We start from the raw sequence: 12,785 nt of genomic DNA on the forward strand, positions 1-12,785 counted from the left end.
AAACAACATGATGTCACTAACCCTGAAGTGGGGAAGAGATGCACAGGAGCACACAAGCACATACTATTTTCATTATAAAGGTACAATAGATATAAATAACCCCAAGAGCACGGATCATAGGAGAATAATTAGAAAGTGATGATTTTTAAGAATTACTAACTTTTGTTTTTAATATAATTTATTTGATTGTAAATTTATATGATTTAATTTTTAATGGTAGATGTATTTAACAACCCACTGACACTTTTTTTTTTTGGAAAATTGAACTATTGACCTTTGCAAGCTGGTATGAACAACCTCCAGCATAGACACTGAATGGGATAAAATAATGCAAGACCTAATACATTTTAGTTACTCAAAATAATTTAGCTATTATTGTTAGTAGTAGTAGCAGTGATAGTGATACTACATAAGCAGTATTTTAACACTACTTCTTACCCACTAAGAGATATCTGCCCTGTAACATGTTGATTTAGTCACAAATTGTGACTAATTTTCTTCATTTGTGAAATGGAGTTCACAATCCTGTCTCTATTTCCTAGAAGTCTCAGTGAAATGTATGGAAACACTTTGGGAATGCTATGTGTCTGGAAACTGGGTAGGGCCAGGTAGAGCCACAGAGACAGCAGCAAGTATAGGCAGCTTATACTTGTGATGTGTGTGTGTATGTGTGTACAAATACTTTTAAGATATTCAGATAAAATGTCAAACACTGGAGTGCACACATCTGAAGTCTACAATTTGGGCTTTGACAAGTGTGTGACTGATAACATTTCCATCACTGTAGGGGGTTCCCTAATGCCCTTTTCCAGTTCAGTCCTTCCACTCCCACCATAGGCTATGAATGTTCTTATTTTTGTCAACATAGATCCATTTTGCCTGTTTTTGAACTTCATATACAATCATTCATCATTTAACAACAGAGAATTGCTCTGAGCAATACATCGGTAGGTGATTTTGTTATTGTGTGAACATTACAGAGTGTACTTACACAAACCTGGATGGTATAGCCTACTACATACACACCTAGGCTATCTGGTATAGCCTATTGCTTCTAGGTTACAAACATGTAGTGCACGTTACTGTACTGAATGCCACAGGCAATTGTAACATAGTGGTATTTGTGCATCCAAACATAGCTAAATATAGGAAAGGTACAGTGAAAATATGAAATAATCTTACTAAACCATCATCATTGACTTAGACATCATTATACAGTGCATGACTGTAAATGCAATCATACATGTGTAATCTTTTATGTCTGGCTTAGTTTGCCCAACATTATGTTATTGAATCCATCCATATTTAGCATGTATCAGTAGTTCTTTAGTTTTGCTTGCTGAGCATCCCACTTGTAATTCACTTATTAATGGACATTGGGGTGGTTTCCAGTTTGGGGCTATTATAACTAAAATTTCTATGAGCATTCTTACACATGTATTTGGGGGACACATGTATTTTCATCTCCTTTGAGTAAATACTACCTACGAGTAGAATTGCTTGGTCATTGGTAAGATTTACTTCAGACACCTACCTAGGGTGGTTGTACTAATTTATACACCCACTATCAATGTGTGGAACTTCTGGCTGCTCCAGATTTCTGCCAATATTTAGTGTTGTCAGTGTTTTTAATTTTAGTTATTATTGTGGGTGTGTAGAAGTATCTCATGTGGTTATAATTTGTATTTCCTTGAAGACCAATAACATTGAGCAATTTTTTGTAAGTGTATTCTATGACATTTACATATATTCCTTCATTAAGTGCCTATTCAAATTTGTGCTTATTGTTTATTGAATTGTTAATATCTGTTATTATTGAGTTGTAGGGGTTCCTTATATATCATAATTTTTAGCTTTCATCAAGGATTTGTTTTGCAAATATTTTCTCCCAGACCATGGCTTGCCTATTAATATTATTAACAAGGCCTTTTGATGACCATTTAAAAAAGTTGATGGATTCTAAGTTATTATTTTTTCTCGATTGTTATTGTTGTTTATATCTTATCTAATGAACTTTTGCCTACCCCCCAGGTAGTGAAGATAGTCTTCTGTGCTTTTTTTCTACATTTTTATAGTTTTAGCTTTTACATTTAAGTCTATGATCTATCTCAATTTGTGTATGGTGTGAGGTAGGGGTTAAAGTTCCTTTTCCACCTTCTATTTATACAGTTGTTTCAGCACTATTTGTTGAGAAAACTTCTTTCTTTAAGTTGCCTGGATCTTTCTTGAGAATCAAATGATTGTATATGTGTGAATCTTCTTCTGGTCTCTCTATTCTATTCTATTGATCAATTTTTCTAAACTTTTCATTACTATACTATTTTGGTTATTATGGCTTTATAGGAAATCTTGAAATCAAATCATATGAATGCTTCAATTTTGTCTTTTTTCTCTCTCAAAATTGTTTTGGCTATTCAAGCTCCTTTGAATTTTGATGTACATTTAGGAATCAACTTGTACATCTATACAAAAGTAAACTTTCTGGGATTTTCATTGAGACTGTCTTGAATATATTAATTCTGGGACAATGGATATCTTAACAACATTGAACTTTCAATCTATGAACATGGTATATCTATTTATTGAGGCCTGATTTCATTCCCCACAGCAAAGTTTTTTAGTTTGTGGTGTGGAGTTTTGTTCATATGTTGTTACATTTATTCCTTATTATGTTTTATATATTATGGCAATGGTATAATTTTTGAATTTATTTACAATAGTAGTATTTTATTTACTATTATATACAAATATAATTGTTTTTTGTATATTAACCTTGTTTCCTGCAATCTTACTCAATCCACCTCTTAGTTTGAATAGTATTTTTGGTAGGTTGCTTAGGATTTTTCTATGTAAACAATCATTGTCTAAGGCAGCTCAGGCTGTCAAAACAAAATACCATAAACTGGGTGGCTCAAACAACAGACATTGGCTGGGTGCCATGGCTCAGGCCTGTAAGGCCAGCACTTTGGGAGGCCAAGGTGAGTGGATCACCTGAGGTCAGGAGTTCAAGACTAGCCTGGTCAACATGTTGAAACCCTGTCTCTACTAAAAATGCAAAAATTAGCCAGGCATAGTGGTGCGCCTCTATAATCCCAGCTACTCAAGAAGCTGAGTGGGAGAATTGCTTGAACCTGGCAGGCAGAGGTTGCAGTGAGCCAAGATGGTGCCACTGCCCTCCAGCCTGGGCAACAGAGCAAGACTCTGTCAAACAAAAACAAAAACAAAAACAAGAAAACCTAGACATTTATTTCTCAGTTCTGGAGGCTGGTAACTGTATCACCAGATTTGGTTCTTGGTGAGGGCCCTCTTTCTGGCTTGCAAATGACTGCCTTCTCTTTGTAGCTTCACATGGCAGAGAGAGGACACTGATGTTTCTTCCTCTAAGAAGTGGTGGCAGTACTTATATGGGTACTAATCCCATCATAAGGGCTTCACTGTCCTGAGCTCATCTAAATCTAATTACCTCACAAAAGTCCCACCTCCTAATACTATCACACTGGGGGTTAAAGCTTCAACATAGCCTCCTCCTCCTGAGGAGGAGACATAAATATTTAGTCAATAATAATAATGTAATCTCGAAATAAATGTAACTATTTCTTCTTGATATTTATGGCTTTCAATTAGTTTTCCTCTTCTTTAAAAAAAATGTTTTTTAAGCCTACAGCACCCGGTATTCCTTTGAAGTCTCCCATCCAAGCACTAACCAGGCCTGACACTGCTTAGGTTCATAAGATCAGATGAGATAGGGCATATTCATGGTGATATGGCTAATACACACACACACACACACACACACACACACACACACACGATATTTTAGGACGAAAGATGTTGCTAAATAAATTCTTTTTCTTACCTCCATTGCACTGACAAAAATCCCCAATACATATTGAATAGAAATACTTAGAAGAGACATACTTGCCTTGTTCTTGATCTCTGCAAGGAAGTATTAAATATTTTGTCATAAGTATGATCCTTATGGTAGGTTTGTTTGTTTTTAGTTTCCTTTTATTACGTAGAGGAAAGTTTTCTTCTATTTCTAGTTTCCTGCTAGCTTTTGAGTGGGTGTTAAATTTGTTAAATGATTTTTATGAATCTATTAAGATGATCATATAGTTTTTCCTCTATTTTGTTAATGTGGTAAATTACATGGCTTGCCTTTCAAATATAAAATGAATCTTGCATGAAGAGATACATTTCATTTTGTTGACATAATGTATTATCCTTTTTATATATTGCTGTATTCTATTTGTTAATACTTTGTTAATGATTTGAACTTATGGATACGAGGGAGATTGTACATATTGTGCAATTTTCTTTTATTATAATATTGGCATCTAGATTTTTTTGTGGTATCTTATCTTTTTATTGTGGTAAAATAAACATAACATAAAATTCACCATTTTAACTATCTTAAAGTGTACAATTCAGTGACATTTAGAATTTGCATAATGTTTTGCAACCATCACCATGATCTAGTTCAAGAACATTTTCACCAACCCCAAAGAAAATCCTATATAACAACTCCTAATCTTTTTCTGCCTTTTGTCCTGTAGCAACCAGTAATATGTTTTCTGAAGCTATGGATCTGTCTTTATATCCTAGATATTTCATACAAATGAATTATACAGTATATGGCTTTTGTGCCTAGTTCTCTCACTTAGCATCATAATGTTTAAGACATGTATGAATGTTGTAACTTGTATCAGGACTATATTACCTTTTATGGCTGAGTAATATCCCATTATATGAATGTCCCATATTTTGTTTATTTATTCATCAATTGATGAACATTTGGGTATTTTTACCTTTTGTCTATTGTGAATATTGCTACTATGAACATTTGTGTACAAGCTTTTGTTTGAAAACCTATTCCCAATTCTCTTGGGTATACACCTAGGAGTGGACTGGCTGGGTCAGACGGTAATTCTATGCTTAACTTATTGAAGAACTGCCAAAGTGCTTTCCAAAGTGGCTGCACCATTTTACATTTCCACCAGCAGTTCATGAGGGCTTCACATTCTCCACATTCTCACCAAAACTTGTTATTTTCCATTTGTTTTATTATAGCCAACCTAGGGATAACTCATTGTAGTTTTGATTTGCATTTTCTTTATGATTAATGCCATTGAACATTATTTCACGTGCTTCTTGGGATTTTCTATATCTTCCTAAGAAAATGACTATTCAAGTCCTTTTCCCACATTTTGATTGAATTGTCTTTTGCTTGTTGAGTTATAAGATAATACATATTAGATACCATACTTAGCAGATATATTATTTACAAATATTTTCTTTCATTTTTAAGATTTTTTATCGCTCTCTTGATAGTGTTCTTTGATGCAGAAAAGTTTCTAATTTTGATTAATTCCAATTTATCCATTTTTTCTTTTGTTGCTTGTGTTTTCAGTATTATATCTAAAAAGCCATTGCCAAATTCAAAGTCATGAAGACTTAGCCTTACGTTTTCTTCTGAGAGTATTATTGTTTTAGCTTTTACATTTAGGTCTTTGATCTATTTTGAGGTAATTTTTGTATAACGTGTGAAGCAAGGGTCCAACTGAATTCTTTTGCATGCAGATATGCAGTCATTCAGCATACTTGTTGAAAACTCTATGCTTTTTCCCATCGAATGATCTTGGTTGGCACCCTTGTCAAAACAATTGACCATAGATGTAGTGGTTTTATTTTCATGTTTTGATTATAGACCATTCTCAATTCTATTCTATTGACCTATACATGTATCCTATGGCAGTACCACTCTATTTTGATCTATGACTTTGTGGTGAGTTTTGAAAACAGGAAACATGAATATTCCAAATGTATTATTCTTTTTCAGGATTTTCTGGTTATTCGGGGTTCCTTGCAATTCCACATGAATTTTAAGTCAGCTTTTTCGTTTTTTGCATAAAAGGCCATTGGGGTTTTGATAGGGATTGCATTGAATCTGTAGATTACTTTGGGTAATATTGACATTTTAACTATTTTAACTCTTCAAAGCTATAAACACAAGATGTTTTTTCATTTATTTAGGGCTTCTTTTATTTTTCAGCAGTGTTTTATAGTTTTTAGTGTCAGTCTTGCATCTCCTTGGTTAAATTTATTACTAGGTATTCTTTTTCATACTATTAAAAATGGAATTGTTTCTTTTTTCTTTCTTTCTTTTTTTTTTTTTTTTTTGAGATGGAGTCTCACTCTTTGCCCAGGCTGGGGTGCAGTGGCAAAATCTCGGCTCACTGCAACCTCCACCTCCCAGGTTCATGCAATTCTTCTGCCTCTGTCTCCCTGGTACCTGGGACCACAGGCGTGTGCCACCACTCCTGGCTAATTTTTTGTATATTTAGTAGAGAGAGATTTCACTGTATTAGCCAGGATGGTCTCCATCTCCTTACCTGGTGATCCACCCGCCTTGGCCTCTCAAAGTGCTGGGATTACAGGCGTGAGCCACTGCCCCCCGCTGGAATTGTTTCTTAACTTTACATGTTATTCATTGCTAGTGTATAGAAATACCACTTATTTTTGTGTGTTGATCTTGTATACTACAACTTTGCTGAATTTATTAGCTTCACTTGATTATTTTTGTAGATTCTTTCGAGTTCTCTATACGTAAGATCATGTCATTTGTGAACAGAGTTAGTTTTACTCGTTTCCAATTTTGGTGACTTCATTTCTTTTTCTTGCCTAATTACTCTGGCTGGAACTATTTCAATTTTGAATATAAGTGAGGAAAACAAGGATCTTTGTCTTGTTCTTGATCTTAGGGAGACAGCTATTAATTTTTCACCTTTGACTATGATATAAACTGTGGGTTTTTCATAGATGCCCCTTAACTGGTTGAAAAGCTTCCCTTCTTTTCCTAGTTGTATTATGAAAGGATGTTGGATTATGTCGAATACTTTTTCTGTATAAGTTGAGATGATTGTGTGGGTTTTTTTTGCCCCTTCATTCTGTTAATATGGTATATTACATTGATTTTCGTATATTGAGCCACTCTTTCATTCCAGGAATAAATATCACTTGGTCCAAATCCAAATATGCTGTTGGATTTGCATATATATTCATAAAGTATATTACCTGGAGCTTTCTTTTCTTGTGATATTTTTGTCTAGATTTGGTGTCAGGGAAATGCTGACCCCATAGAATAAGTAAGAAATGCTTCCTCCTTTTCAAATTTCTGGAAGAATTTGAGAAGGACTGGTATTGATTCTTCCTTTAATGTTTGCTAGAATTTACCAGTGGGTATGTCTGGTTCTAGGCTTTTCTTTTTTGGGAGATTTTGATTAACCGATTTCATCTCTTTACTTGTTATAGGTCTGTTGAGATTTCTATTTCTTCTTGAGTCAGTTTAGGTAATTTGTATCCTTCTAGGAATTTGTCCATTTAATCTGGGTTACATGTTTGGCATGTAATTGTTTACTTAATCTCTTTTTAATTCCTTTATTTCCCAGTAAAGTCAGTAACAATTCCCTTATTTTCATTCCTGTGATTTCTTCTTTGATTCATGGGTTATTCAGAAGTGTGTTGTACAATTTCCAAATATTTGGGGATTATTAAAGTATCTTATTGTTATTGATTGATAAATTAATTTCATTGTTGTCAGAGATTATACTCTAAAATTTCAATCATTTGAAATTGATTGGATCTATTTTCTGGCCAAATATATAGTCTATTTTGGTAACTGTGTCATGTGCACTCACAAAAGATGTTTATTATGCAGTTGTTGGGTGTAATGTTTTCATGAATTTCTAGTAAATCAAATTGGTTGATATTATTTTTCACATACTCTTATATTTTGTCTAGTATGAGAAGCATTTTATAATAAGTTACTATGATTGTGGATTTGTCTATTTTTTCCTAGTTATGTCAGCTTTTGTTTCATGTATTTTAAAATTTATTTTTAGGCTTATAGGCATTTATAATTGTCATATCTTTCTAATGAATTCCCCTTTTGTAATTATGAAATGTGCTCACTTATTTCTAGAAATACTCTGTCTTAAAGTCTATTTTTCTGATAATATAGCTACAGCAGCTTTCTTATGTTTATTGTTTGCATAGTATATCTTTTTACTCTTTCCTTTTAATTGTTGTCTTAATATTTAAAATATTTCTTTTGTAGGAATAGAATTGGTCTTGTTTGTGTGATTCAGAATGACAACAGCTGCCTTTTAACTGGAGTGTTTAAAGCATTTACACTTAATGTAATTATTGCTATGACTGGGTTTAAACCTATGATCTTATATTTGTTTTCTATTTCACTGACTTTTTACTTCTGTCTTCCCTGTCTGCTTCATTTTGGGCATACAGCATACTTTTATATTCTATTTTGTTTTATTTATTCTCTTTTTAGCTCTATCTCTTTCTATTTTTAGCTATCCTACTCATCATAGCCTACTTAGAATTAATACTCCATAAATTCACTTAAAATTTAAGTGAAATTTTAACTTTAATTTTAACTACGACTTCACTTTAAATTTAAGTGAAACCCTGTAACACTACAATTCCATTTATCTTTCATGTTCTATCTGTTTTCACATATACTATTTCTATATACGTTATAATTCCACAAAACAATGCTATTATTTTTGTTTTAAATAGTCAGTTGTCTGTTACAAAACTGAAGAGAGGAAAAGATAATCATTTATGCTTAGCCACTTATTTATTATTTCCAGTGCTCTTTATTTTTTCCTCAATAACTGAATTTCCATCTGATTTAATTACGCCCAAGCCTAAATTACTTTTGAAAGCATTTGTGTTTGTGTGTGTGTGTTGAAAGTCTGTTGACAAGGAATTCTCTCAGCTTTTGTTTATCTGCAAATGTCTATTTCACCCTTATTTTGAGCAATATTTTTGCTAGATATACAATTCTGAATACATATGTATATGTGTGTGTGTGTATATATATATGTATATATATATTTCTTTCACCATCTTAAAATATGTCCTTTAAAAACATTTATTGTATTTACTCTTGGGGTCTGCTGAGATCTTGGATCTTTCAGCTGATGCTTTTCATGAAATTTGGGAAATAATCTTTTAAACATTTTTCCTGTCCTATTCTCTCTCATCACTCTGGGACCCCAATAGCATGTGTCTAACTATTCAGTAAACTACTTAATATTATCCCACAGTTGATGGGGCTCTGTTAATTTTTTAAGTGTTTTCTTTCTGTTCTTCAAATTGGATATTTTCACTGATCTAGCCTCAAGGTCATTGGCTTTTTCTACAATATCTAATATGATTCTAAATATTCACTAATTTTAGTGAATATTTCATTTCATTATATTATGTTTCTTAGTTCTAGAATTTCATTTTGTTCTTTTGTAGTTTGTATTTGAGTCCTTATTTTTCATTCATCATGTCCGTGTTTTTGTTTAAATTGTTAAACATATTTATAATAGCTGTCTTCAAGTCCTTGGATGTTAATTCCAACTTCTGAACCTCTCAAGGTTGTCTGTTTTTTTGTTGATTTTGGGTCACTTTTGCCTACATTTTTGCATGTGTAGTAATTTTTATTGTGTTCTGAATATTCTGAATTTTGTTGTCATCCTTTAAATGATGTTGATTTTGTTATGGAAGGCAGTTGAATTACTGGTGGAGTCTTTTGATTCTGTTGGACTGAATTTTATTTTTTGTTAGAGTACATCTATTTAGGTTTTGTCCTTAGTGTTAGGACATGGTTCTTTCTCTGAGATGTGGTCCTTACTTTTTATGCATAGACTTTCTGATTTCTCAGCTGAATGGCTGAGGTGCTCAGTGAGGGTTTCTTCATTCTGGCTGGGCCAGAACCCCCTACACTTTATAGCCTCTGGTATCACCATTCAGCGCTCAGCCTTCAGCAGCAGCTGTCAACTAGGCTTGCAGAGGCTCACTGTGTATATCCATAGCACATCTATTGGTCAGGGATCTTCAGGGAGTGTGTCCCAAAAGAAACTTCAGGGTCCTATTGTTAACACATCCCCCCATACTCTAATGTCCTGGCTTGAAAACCCGGAGTCATTCAGGCTGGTGAAATGCCCAAGGGAAGAACTTGGGAAAGGGAAAAGTCTTCTACAGAGTGCTTCCTACCACTTTCCAGCTATGTGAACAGGACAACTTGCCTAATTTCCCATGACTCAGTTTAATCACTTGCAAAATGAGGATAATAGTAGTACCCAACTGATAGGGTCATATTGAAAGCTAAATGAGATAATACACGTGTGATGCTTAGAACAGGGTCTAGCACATAGTAGGTGCTGTCTAGGAATTATCTGCTATTTTTCTTCCTGGCCCTGCAGAGCTTGTCTGTAGCTCATGCAACTAGTGGCAGCATTTGAAAGATGAAGCTTCATGGTAAGAGAAGCTTATTCTGTACCCTTGTGCTGAGCAGCATTAGAAGCTTTCTGGGGCATTTATAGGCTAGGAAGGTGTCTTAGTTCATTTGTGCTGCTATTACAGAATACATAAGACAGTGTTTTGCCCAGCATACCCAAGAGAATGCTGGATTTGTGCACAACTGTAACAAAAATTGCCATTTACTGGGCGTTTGACATGGGCCAGGAACCTTGCTGACGACTTCTGTGCATTACCTCCAGTCCTTAAAGCATTTCTGTAGGTGGCTTTGATGAGCCTGTGTGGGCGTGTGTGTGTGCACGTGTGCGTGTGTGTGTGTGTTGCTATTTAATCCTTTCATTTCCAGCATACAATTCCCTGTTAATTCCTTTGGAAAAAGAGCATTTAGCTGACTTCTTCTGATTTTTATTCTGCAGCACTGGGGACAGGCCTGCACATATAGGAGTAGACACAAATATTATTTGGAAGAGAAAAGTGGACCCAAACAGCCTTGGTTACCCTCACACTTCAGCATTCTCAGCGTGCCAAGCTCCAGATTAATCCTAGTCTGAAGGAAACTTAGGACCAGAGGTCCTTGGAGGCCACTGTGTATAATGCTTTCATTTTAGAAAATGGGGAAACTGAGGCCCAGAGGGGGGAAGCCTTGTACTAGGCCGAGCAGAATCATAAATGCTTTCAATGTTCAGATGTCGGGGCATATAGAACAGGGCTTCTCATGCTTGGCTGCATTTTAGGATCATCTGGGAGAATTTAAAAACCCCTGATATCCAGGTCACAGCACAGACCAAAGAAAACGACTTCTGGAGTGAAACCTGGTCATCAGCAGTTTTAAAATCTGCCCAGGTGATTCCAATGTGGGGCCAACTTTGAGAACCAGTGCTTCAGAGAGCACAGGCACCAGCAGTTTCCAATCTGTCTCCCAGGAAACCCAGTGGTTTGCAGAGTTATTTCAGAGGGTGCTGGCAGATAGGATAAGGACAGGGAGTCTCCAGACCTTCTTGTTTTGCCTTAATCAAAGGCTTTGCTTGCATCTGTTTTGTTTATTGCTCCCTTATAAAGTATCACTTGATACTTTACAAAGTGGCCCCTGCAATGCATCCCTAGGTCCATTCCTCCAACTTTGCAGATGGAGGAAGAGGTGACCTGTTCAACACCACATCAAGACCCTGAGAGAACCAGGACTTAGACCCCATCTCCTGACTCTCAGCCCGAGTTCTTCAGCCACCCTTTGATCCCAAATTCTTTTCTTTTGAAATGATGCAAGTCCTGCAAGTTCCCCCCCAAAGCATCCACATGTTCCCTCTTAATCCCGCTGGCATATCCACGCTCTCCTGTGGACCAAATTGTTTGTTTTGGGTTCTGCAGATTAATCAAGGATAGCTGGTGGTCATGGGGCATTTTGGATATAGATATTATGTAGGAGGCTGTGAGTTGGGGGGGGGAGCAACTGACATCTAATTAGCCTTCATTTTAAGTCTCGATGCAGCAATTATGACTTCTGAATAGCAGTGGTTGTTACTGAGGATGGTCGCTTAAGCAGTGCACATAATTATTATAATTACTGTGTACCTAATGATGCCTAATAAGGAGCAACATTGCACAGAGGCGCGGTTGCTGCTCAGCCTGGTGGTCTGGTCTCTGGAGGGGGAGCAGCCGGGGTTCCGATGCTTGTGTGGGACTGTTTTGTAGGGACACCAGGCTGCCTGTTGGAGACTAGGGGCTGCAGAGTGCACAGGAAGGGAAAGCTCCCAGAGTGCACAGGAAGGGAAAGCTGTGCTGGCATCAGCTCAGAGGCAATGAGTGTGGAAGTTGCTAAGCTGGAGCTGTCCTCCTTCAACCATTGACTTCAAGGTTTTGCTTAGATCCATGCTAATTCCAGGGCTTATGGGAACTCTGCTTGGGGAAGGCACAAATGGATAGCCTTCATGGATGGAGTGTGTGTGTGTGTGTGTGTGTGTATGTGTGCGTGTATTAATGAAAAATAACCACAAATCTTTATAGAGGGTGCACTACGTGCAAAGCGCTTTACATTTGCTATCTCATTTAATTTTTACAACCACCCCATTTCACAAAGGGGGTAATTGGGGTCCAAGAATAAACATAGCTAGCATTTATTAAACACTTGAATATCTGCCAGGCGCTGTACATACATGATTTCACCTGATTCCCACAACAATGCCATGAGATAGAAATTATTATCATTGCTTTCTTATTTATTCCTGTCCTACAGACGAGAAGCTGAGACACAGAGAGTGAAGACTTCCAAGGTCATTCAGCTGATACGTGGCAGAGCCAAGATTTAAATCCAAGCAGCTGAACCTTCCTTCCCTCCCTAACCAATACTGTATTTATTAACTAGCATATGCCAGGCACAGGCCAAAGCAGATTACATTCTAGTTTAGGGACACCAAACAAAATCAGATAAGCAAATAAATACATATTATCAATTATAGCAG

This window comes from Pan paniscus, chromosome 18, assembly GCF_029289425.2.
Source record: "Pan paniscus chromosome 18, NHGRI_mPanPan1-v2.0_pri, whole genome shotgun sequence".
NCBI classification, from domain to species: domain Eukaryota; kingdom Metazoa; phylum Chordata; class Mammalia; order Primates; family Hominidae; genus Pan; species Pan paniscus.